This window comes from Bos grunniens, chromosome 10 (genome assembly GCF_055505025.1).
Source record: "Bos grunniens cultivar Pamir isolate PY7600 chromosome 10, Bosgru_T2T1.0, whole genome shotgun sequence".
Classification (NCBI taxonomy): domain Eukaryota; kingdom Metazoa; phylum Chordata; class Mammalia; order Artiodactyla; family Bovidae; genus Bos; species Bos grunniens.
Genome location: NC_141174.1, coordinates 21,359,619 through 21,368,121, shown reverse-complemented (window position 1 = coordinate 21,368,121; position 8,503 = coordinate 21,359,619). Strand labels below are relative to the sequence as shown.

The following is an 8,503-nucleotide window of genomic DNA, read 5'->3' as shown; positions in this document are numbered from 1 at the left end:
CTCTAGTTGTCAGTTCTTCCCAACTCTACTGTGAATTCTTTGACAAAAAGGGCTCTGTGTCTTGTTCATTTCTGCAGTACCAGATCCTATCACCTAGTACGTATTTTATAAATATTATGCAAGTCTTAAGTTCTTGCTTTCAAGTATGGAATGGAGGCTGAGTAATTAAAGCTGCTCACAAAATCTGGGACAGCCAGAGAGCCAACCACAGTAACAATGAAGCTAGAGCAAACTCAGGTCCACAAATGGTCTAAGGCAGACCAGGCCATTGTTGCTGACGGGCCCATGCACTGCACTTGTATTACTGATAGCAATAAAGCTACATTCTAGAGCCGCTCCTGGGGAAGTAGGGCTATTGCTACTGCTAAACAGGAAGACCAACAGGAAAAGGGATGGCAGTAGGGAAGAGCAGGGAAAGCTGAGGAAGAGAGTGCAGTAATGGACATGGTAAATTCTGGAGAAACCTGATCTTGTGAAAGAATTGATAAGGAAATTTAGTCTTTTTCCACTCTCAAAAATGTCATCATCCTCCAAGCCATTTAAATTCGACTGCTGTTCAAAAGGATTTCTTCAGTAGCTGCTATGTGGTCCACATGTCCCAACAGCTTCTATGTAAATGACTTTCAAGTAGAACAAGAAACTTGTTAATAAAAACGATTATATTTCTCATCCACTTACATAGATAAAATTTTTTATAGTAAGAATGCTTCTGAAGAAGCATGGTACTCCTCCAGGAATATCATCTGGTTCTCAGTCATCCTGTCCACAAGTATATCAGATCCAAAACCAAGGAGTAACTCTGTAGAGGACTGGGATAATCTGTCTGTGCCACAAAAGACTTTGTTTTTAAATATACTTTGCTATTAATATATACCAAAAGATTTCTATGCAACAGGAAATGAAGAACTATCCAGAATCCAAGTGACTGCTTCATCTCATTTCTTATATATAGGGTCCCTAGAAGGAAATGGCAACCCACTCCAGTATTCTTGCCTGGAGAATCCCATGGACAGAGGAGCCTGGTGGGCTACAGTCCACCAGGTCGCAAAGAGTCGGACACCACTGAGCGAGTTCACTTCACTAAGCAGTCTCTTATCTTTCCACTTTAAAGTCTTCCTCTATTTGATAAGAGTAAGTACTTGGATGGGATGAAGGTACTCCATATTGGCCAGAACTAGAAGTCCTCTACCCATACATTTGTAAAGGGATGGGTATTAGCCTAATATGTAGATATATCATAAGTTATAAACATCAGTGCTTTTTTTTACATACAGGTTATCTCTTTTTCTTTTCTTCAAAATTACAGATAATATCATAAAGAACATCTATTACTTTGCAGAGGTCCAAATGTTAGGTCAAAAGGGATATTCATATAAATTTTGATAAGTTTATTGAATTCCCATTAAGTTAATTCATAACTTAATTATGTGAATGAGCATCTGTTTTTGTACATTTTCACTAACTTCGTTCTCTTCAGTTCAGTTCAGTTGCTCAGTTTTTTCCAACTCTTTGCGATCACATGAACTGCAGCACGTCAGGCTTCCCTGTCCAACACCAACTCCTGGAGCTTGCTCAAACTCATGTCCGTTGAGTCAGTGATACCATCCAACCATCTCATCCTCTGTCGTCCCCTTCTTCTCTTGCCTTAAATCTTTCCCAGCATCAGGGTCTTTTCCAGTGACTCAGCTCTTCGAATCAGGTGACCAAAGTACTGAAGCTTCAGCATCATCATCAGTTCTTACAATGATTACTCAGGATTGATTTCCTTTAGGATTGACTCGTTTTGATCTCCTTGCAGTCCAAGCTACTCCCAAGAGTCTTCTCCAACACCACAGTTTAAAAGCTTCAGTGCTTCAGTGCTCAGCTTTATTTATGGTCCAACTCTCATATCCATACATGACTACTGGAAAAACCATAGCTTTGACTATACCAACCTTTGTTGGCAAAGTAATGTCTCTGCTTTTTAATATGCTCTCTAGGTCAGTCATAGCTTTTCTTCCAAGGAGCAAGCATCTTTTAATTTCACAGCTGCAGTCACCATCTGCAGTGATTTTGGAGCCCAAGAAAATATAGTCTGTCACTGTTTCCATTCTTTCCCCATCTATTTGCCATGAAGTGATAGGACCTGATCCCATGATCTTAGTTTCCTGAATGTTGCGTTTTAAGCCAGCTTTTCACTCACCTCTTTCACTTTCATCTAGAGGCTCCTGAGTTCCTCTTCACCTTCTGCTCTGAAGGTGGTGTCATCTGCATATCTGAGGTTGTTGATATTTCTCCCTGCAATCTTGATTCCAGCTTGTGCTTCATGCAGCCTGGCATTTCACATGATGTACTCTGCATATAAGTTAAATAAGCAGGGTGACAATATACAGCCTTGAAGTACTTCTTTTTCAATTTGGAAACAGTCTGTTGTTCCATGTCCAGTTCTACCTGTTGCCTCTTGACCTGCATACAGATTTCTCAGGAGGCAGGTATGGTGGTATGGTATTCCCATCTCTTGAAGAATTTTCCATAGTTTGTTGTGGTCTACACAGTCAAAGGCTTTAGCGTAGTCAACAAAGCAGAAGTAGATGTTTTTCTGGAATTCTTTTGCTTTTTCTATGATCCAGCGGATGTTGGCATTTTGATCTCTGGTTCCTCTGCCGTTTCTAAATCCAGCTTGAACATCTGGACATTCTCGGTTCATGTACTTTTGAAGCCTAGCTTGGAGAATTTTGAGCATTAGTTTGGTAGCATGTGAGATGACTGAAATTGTGTGATAGTTTGAACATTCTTTGGCATTGCCTTTCTTTGGGATTGGAATGAAAACTGATCTTTTCCAGTCCTGTGGCCACTGCTGAGTTTTCCAAATTTGCTGACATATTGAGTGCAGCACTTTCATAGCATCATCTTTTAGGATTTGAAATAACTCAGCTAGCATTCTGTCACCTCCACTAGCTTTGTTTGTAGTGATCCTTCCTAAGGCCCATGTGACTTTGCACTTCAGGATGTCTGGCTCTAGGTCAGTGATCACACCATCGTGGTTATCTGGGTTATTAAGATCTTTTTTGTATAGTTCTTCTGTGTAATCTTGCCACCTCTTCTTAATATCTTCTGCTTCTGTTAGGTCCATACCGTTTCTGTCCTTTATTGTGCCTATCTTTGCATGAAATGTTCCCTTGGTATCTAATTTTCTTGAAGAGATCTCTAGTTTTTCCCATTTTATTATTTTCCTCTATCTCTTGGCATTGATCACTGAGGAAGGCTTTCTTACCTCTCCCTGATATTCTTTGGAACTCTGCATTCAGATGGGTATATCTTTCCTGTTCTCCTTTGCCTTTCACTTCTCTTCTTTTCTCAGCTATTTGTAAGGCCTCCTCAGACAACCATTTTACCTTTATGCATTTCTTTTTCTGGAGGATGGTTTTGATCACTGCCTCCTATACAGTGTTACGAACCTCCATCCATAGTTCTTCAGGCACTCTGTCTGCCACCAGACCATTAAGGTTTGGTTTAAATCAAATCCCTACGATTATACAGTGGAAGTGACTTCCCTGTTGATCCAGTGGTGAAGACTCCACATTCTCAATGCAGGGGGCTGGGGCTTGATCCCTGGTCTAGGAACTAGATCCCAGATGCCACAACTAAGAATTTGCATGCCACACTAAAGACCTGGCACAGCAAAAAAAAAAAAAAAGGAGAGATCTCACTGATTCATGTTTCTTTGGATGCTATGAAGGTTGAAAAAAATTTTAATGTTAAGTGGTAACTTGCAGTTGTCAGCAAATTTGAAAAACTCAGCAGTGGCCACAGGACTAGAAAAGGTCAGTTTTCATTCCAATCCCAAAGAAAGGCAATGCCAAAGAATGCTCAAACTACTGCACAATTGCACTCATCTCACACACTACTAAAGTAATGCTCAAAATTCTCCAAGCCAGGCTTCAGCAATACATGAACAGTGAACTTCCAGATGTTTAAGCTGCTTTTAGAAAAGGCAGAGAAACCAGAGATCAAATTACCAACATCCGCTGGATCATTGAAAAAGCAAGAGAGTTCCAGAAAAACATCTATTTCTGCTTTATTGACTATGTAAAAGTCTTTGACTGTGTGGATCACAAAAAACTGTGGAAAATTCTGAAAGAGATGGGAATACCAGACCAGCTGACCTGCCTCTTGAGAAATCTGTATGCAGGTCAGGAAGCAACAGTTAGAACTGGACATGGAACAACAGACTGGTTCCAAATAGGAAAAGGAGTACGTTAAGGCTGTATATTGTCACCCTGTTTATTTAACTTATATGCAGAGTACATCATGTGAAATGCCAGGCTGCATGAAGCACAAGCTGGAATCAAGATTGCAGGGAGAAATATCAACAACCTCAGATATGCAGATGACACCACCCTTAGAGCAGAAAATGAAGAAGAACTAAAGAGCCTCTTGATGAAAGTGAAAGAGGAGAGAGAAAAAGTTGGCTTAATGCTCAACATTCAGAAAACTAAGATCATGGCATCCGGTCCCATCAATGCATGGCAAATAGATGGGGAAACAGTGGAAACAGTGGCTGACTACTTTTCTGGGCTCCAAAATCACTGCAGATGGTGTTTGCAGCCATGAAATTAAAAGACGCTTGTTCCTTGGAAGGAAAGTTATGACCAACCTAGACAGCATATTCAAAAGCAGAGACATTACTTTGCCAACAAAGGTCTGTCTAGTCAAGGCTATGGTTTTTCCAGTAGTCATGTATGGATGTGAGAGTTGGACTATAAAGAAAGCTGAGCATCGAAGAATTGATGCTTTTGAACTGTGGTGTTGGAGAAGACTCTTGAGAGTCCCTTGGACTGCAAGGAGGTCCAACCAGTCCGTCGTAAAGGAGATCAGTCCTGGGTGTTCACTGGAGGGACTGATGCTGAAGCTGATACTTCAATACTTTGGCCACCTGATGCGAAGAGCTGACTCATTTGAAAAGACCCTGATGCTGGGAAAGATTGAGGGCAGGAGGAGAAGGGGATGACAGAGGATGAGATGGATGGATGGCATCACTGACACAATGACATAGATTTGAGTGAACTCCAGGAGTTGGTGATGGACAGGGAGGCCTGGCGTGCTGTGGTTCATGGGGTCGCAAAGAGTTGGACACGACTGAACTATAGATGGTTCTATAAGTATGATGTTAAATACTTAATATCAGTAAGTATTTCAGTGAATTGATGAATATCAATTGTGTGTCATTTACCGTTCAAACATATTTAAGAGGCCTTGTTTTTGTTGTTGTTGTTGTTACATAAATTAGCCCATTTATTATAGGCTAGCAACATTATCCGGAGAAGGCAATGGCACCCCACTCCAGTACTCTTGCCTGAAAAATCCCATGGGTGGAGGAGCCTGGTAGGCTGCAGTCCATGGGGTCTCTAAGAGTCGGACACGACTGAGCGACTTCACTTTCTCTTTTCACTTTCATGCATTGGAGAAAGAAATGGCAACCCATTCCAGTGTTCTTGCCTGGAGAATCCCAGGGACGGGGGAGCTTGGTGGGCTGCTGTCTATGGGGTCACACAGAGTCGGACACGACTGAAGTGACTTAGCATAGCATAGCAACATTATCAAATGGTGGTGCTTCAGCTGGTCCTTCAGTTCCGTCCGTCTTCTAATGGCAGACTTTACTGTGGCACCAGAAGTGGTGTGCATGTCCAGGCCCCACCAGCTACAGTTTTCATGCAGGAACCACAGTTCCAAATGCCCACAGCTCATCTCTTCATCTTGGTGTTGCCACAGAAGGGGTAGGTATACTTGGCATGCTGGCTGATTTCAATTTTCTTCACCATTTTCCTGAGGGAGGCACCTTAACGGGTCCTGTATTTGCCCACAATTCCGACCTTGGTGCGTTTTGCCATGTTAATGCAACCTAGATCTGAGCCCAAGAGCTGAGAGGCCTTGCTTCTTAATGGAAGATTATAATGATGATGATCATTATTTGTGAGATATTTCTACATTTTCCCTATCCTATTGGTGGTGTGCTCAGAATTGGTGGTATGCTCAGACTTCTCCAAAATAATAAAAATATTTTTGTGGAAAAATAATTCCTCTTCTCACCCACTTCCCACCCCCCCACCCCCTGCCCAGAGATGTCCACATTTTAATCACTGCAAACTGTGAATATGTTATATTATGCAGCAAAAAGGAATTAAGAGATGGAATTTAGGTAGTAAACAGCTATTCTTCAAATAGGAAAATTATCCTTGATGATCTAGTGGCCCTAGTGTAGTCACTTGGGTCTTTAAAAGTGGAAAGGGGAGGCAGAAGAAAAGGTCAGAGTGATGCAACAAGATGTGAGAAGGGCTTAACTTCCATGGTTGGCTTTGCAGGTAGAGGAAGTGGCCAAAAGCCTATGAAAGTGAATGGCCTCCAGAAGCCAGGGAAGGCAAGGAGAGAAAGTCTCTCTTAGGGCCTGCAGAAAGGAATACAACCCTGACAACACCCTGATTTTAGCCCAGTGAGACCCACATCAGACTCAGACCTCCAGAACTGTGAAATAAAAAAAAAAAAAATTAAGCCACTAAGTTTGTGGTAATTTGTTACCCCAACAATAGAAAACCAATGTCGATGGTAAAGTAGTGCACAGATATTACCAAAAGGTATAGAAATGGGACACAGGGTTTGGGAAGCACTATATGCTGCAAGATGCTGAGGGATCCACGTGTGTCTAGAGTTATATGTAATTACCTGTGGAAAGCAGGGTTACCTTGGAGGTGGACAGAATTAGGAGCAGCACTCTTTGACTGAAAGCGTCTAGTAATCCAACTACATTATAGCAAACTGAAGTTAACTAGAGTATGAGGCACCTTCTTTCTCTGGCCCTGGGCTACATTAAGAGAACACCCACCCCATTAATTCCGAAGTCTTTGTGTTACATTCAAAATTGCACTTGGTTACCTACTAATATAAGTTCAAGCATGCAGTACGAATGTTCCTTCAATAGCAGAAGACAACACGAAGATAGCAATAAAAAATAAACAGTAAAAGTTATTAGTTGACATTCAGGAAAAAGGGCACTAGAGTACTGGCAAATCTGCTTCAGAATTCTAGGAAAAACCCAGTAAACCAAGATCCATGTAGCATCTAAATTTTAGGGACAATACCTCATTCTCTATTTTTTGATTAGCAATAAAACCTGAGAAGCCAAACCATTCTCTTCTTTATAAAAGTCCACGTACTAAGGTGAGGAACTGCATAGACCTGCCATTTTGCCTTCAGTAGTTACCTGATCTAAGAATATGTTTTTGTGTATAGCAGTCATGTGTGCTATTACAAAATACTGAGGAGAGGAGAAGGAAGTGACACTCACAGGGGGAAAACCTTGATTCTTGAGAAAGAACAGAAAAAAAGTTGAGACTAATTTACTAATATTGTTGTTCTTTGGGGGAAAAAAACTATTTCTCTTTGTGTATATACATAAACACACACACACACACACACACACACATATATATATCTGACATAATATTTTCCAATGACATCTCCCAACCCACATTTTCTTATGCTAGGTGATCTTGCCATTTTGCCATTAAGAGATGGAGTCTTGTGACAACAGCAGCATGGCAGAATGACACAGTGTCTCCCCTTCGTTATACACCCAGTAGAACATCCACAACTCGACAGAGGTGCTTCTACCAAACATACGAGGATGCCAACGAACTCCACATACCCGTACATCTAAAGGTGGGTGGACTGGAACAGACAGAGGAGGTGGGGCCAGGGGAATAGTGGAGCTGGTACCCACAACCCCGGCTCTCCAGAGAATGCAGCAATAGCAGGGCAGGTGGTATGTTCAACTCTAGCCTCCAGGCTGCAGTTACGTGTGCACCTGTGGCCACAGGTAACTGGGCAGCAGTGGCAGTGGGGCCTGGGACACTGACCATCCAGCCACTGAGGTACACATGATGCCAGAGCCTTTCCTCCAATCCCACAGCAGCAGAGCCTATGAAGCTTAAAACACTGAACACCGCAGAGGCTCTCATGCATCCTGGCTCTCATCTCTCCAGGCCTCCAGCCTCCCTCTCTCCCAGCAGCAGCAGAACCCAACACTCAGGAGATCCTACACATGGCAGAAGAGCCCACCATCCTGGTGCCCCAGGCAGAAACTCCAGTGATACTGGCAATACCAAGGCACCACTGACTCTAGAGGCACAAGAAGCCATAACAAGGCCTCAGGGTGACACCTCTGACAGAGGAAGTGAAGGGTATAAATTGGCAACACTCAATTCTAGCCAGAGGCAGCTCAAGCAAGAGAAACCAAAACCTTGTGCTATATAGTGCCACCTACTAGAAAACAGACTTTATTTTCTTGGGCTCCAAAATCACTGCAGATGGTGACTGAAGCCATGAAATTAAAAGACATTTGCTCCTTGGAAGAAAAGCTATGACCAACCTAGACAGCATATTAAAAAGCAGAGACATTACTTTGCCAACAAAGGTCCATATAGTCAAAGCTATGGTTTTTTCCAGTAGTCATGTATGGATGTGAGAG

The 8,503-nt window shown here is 42.2% G+C and overlaps 1 pseudogene; it reads right to left on the bottom strand.

Moving 5' to 3' along the window:
• Positions 1–222: 222 nt before the first annotated feature.
• On the bottom strand, positions 223–5,870 carry LOC147364093 (large ribosomal subunit protein eL43 pseudogene; annotated as a pseudogene).
• Positions 5,871–8,503: the final 2,633 nt, after the last annotated feature.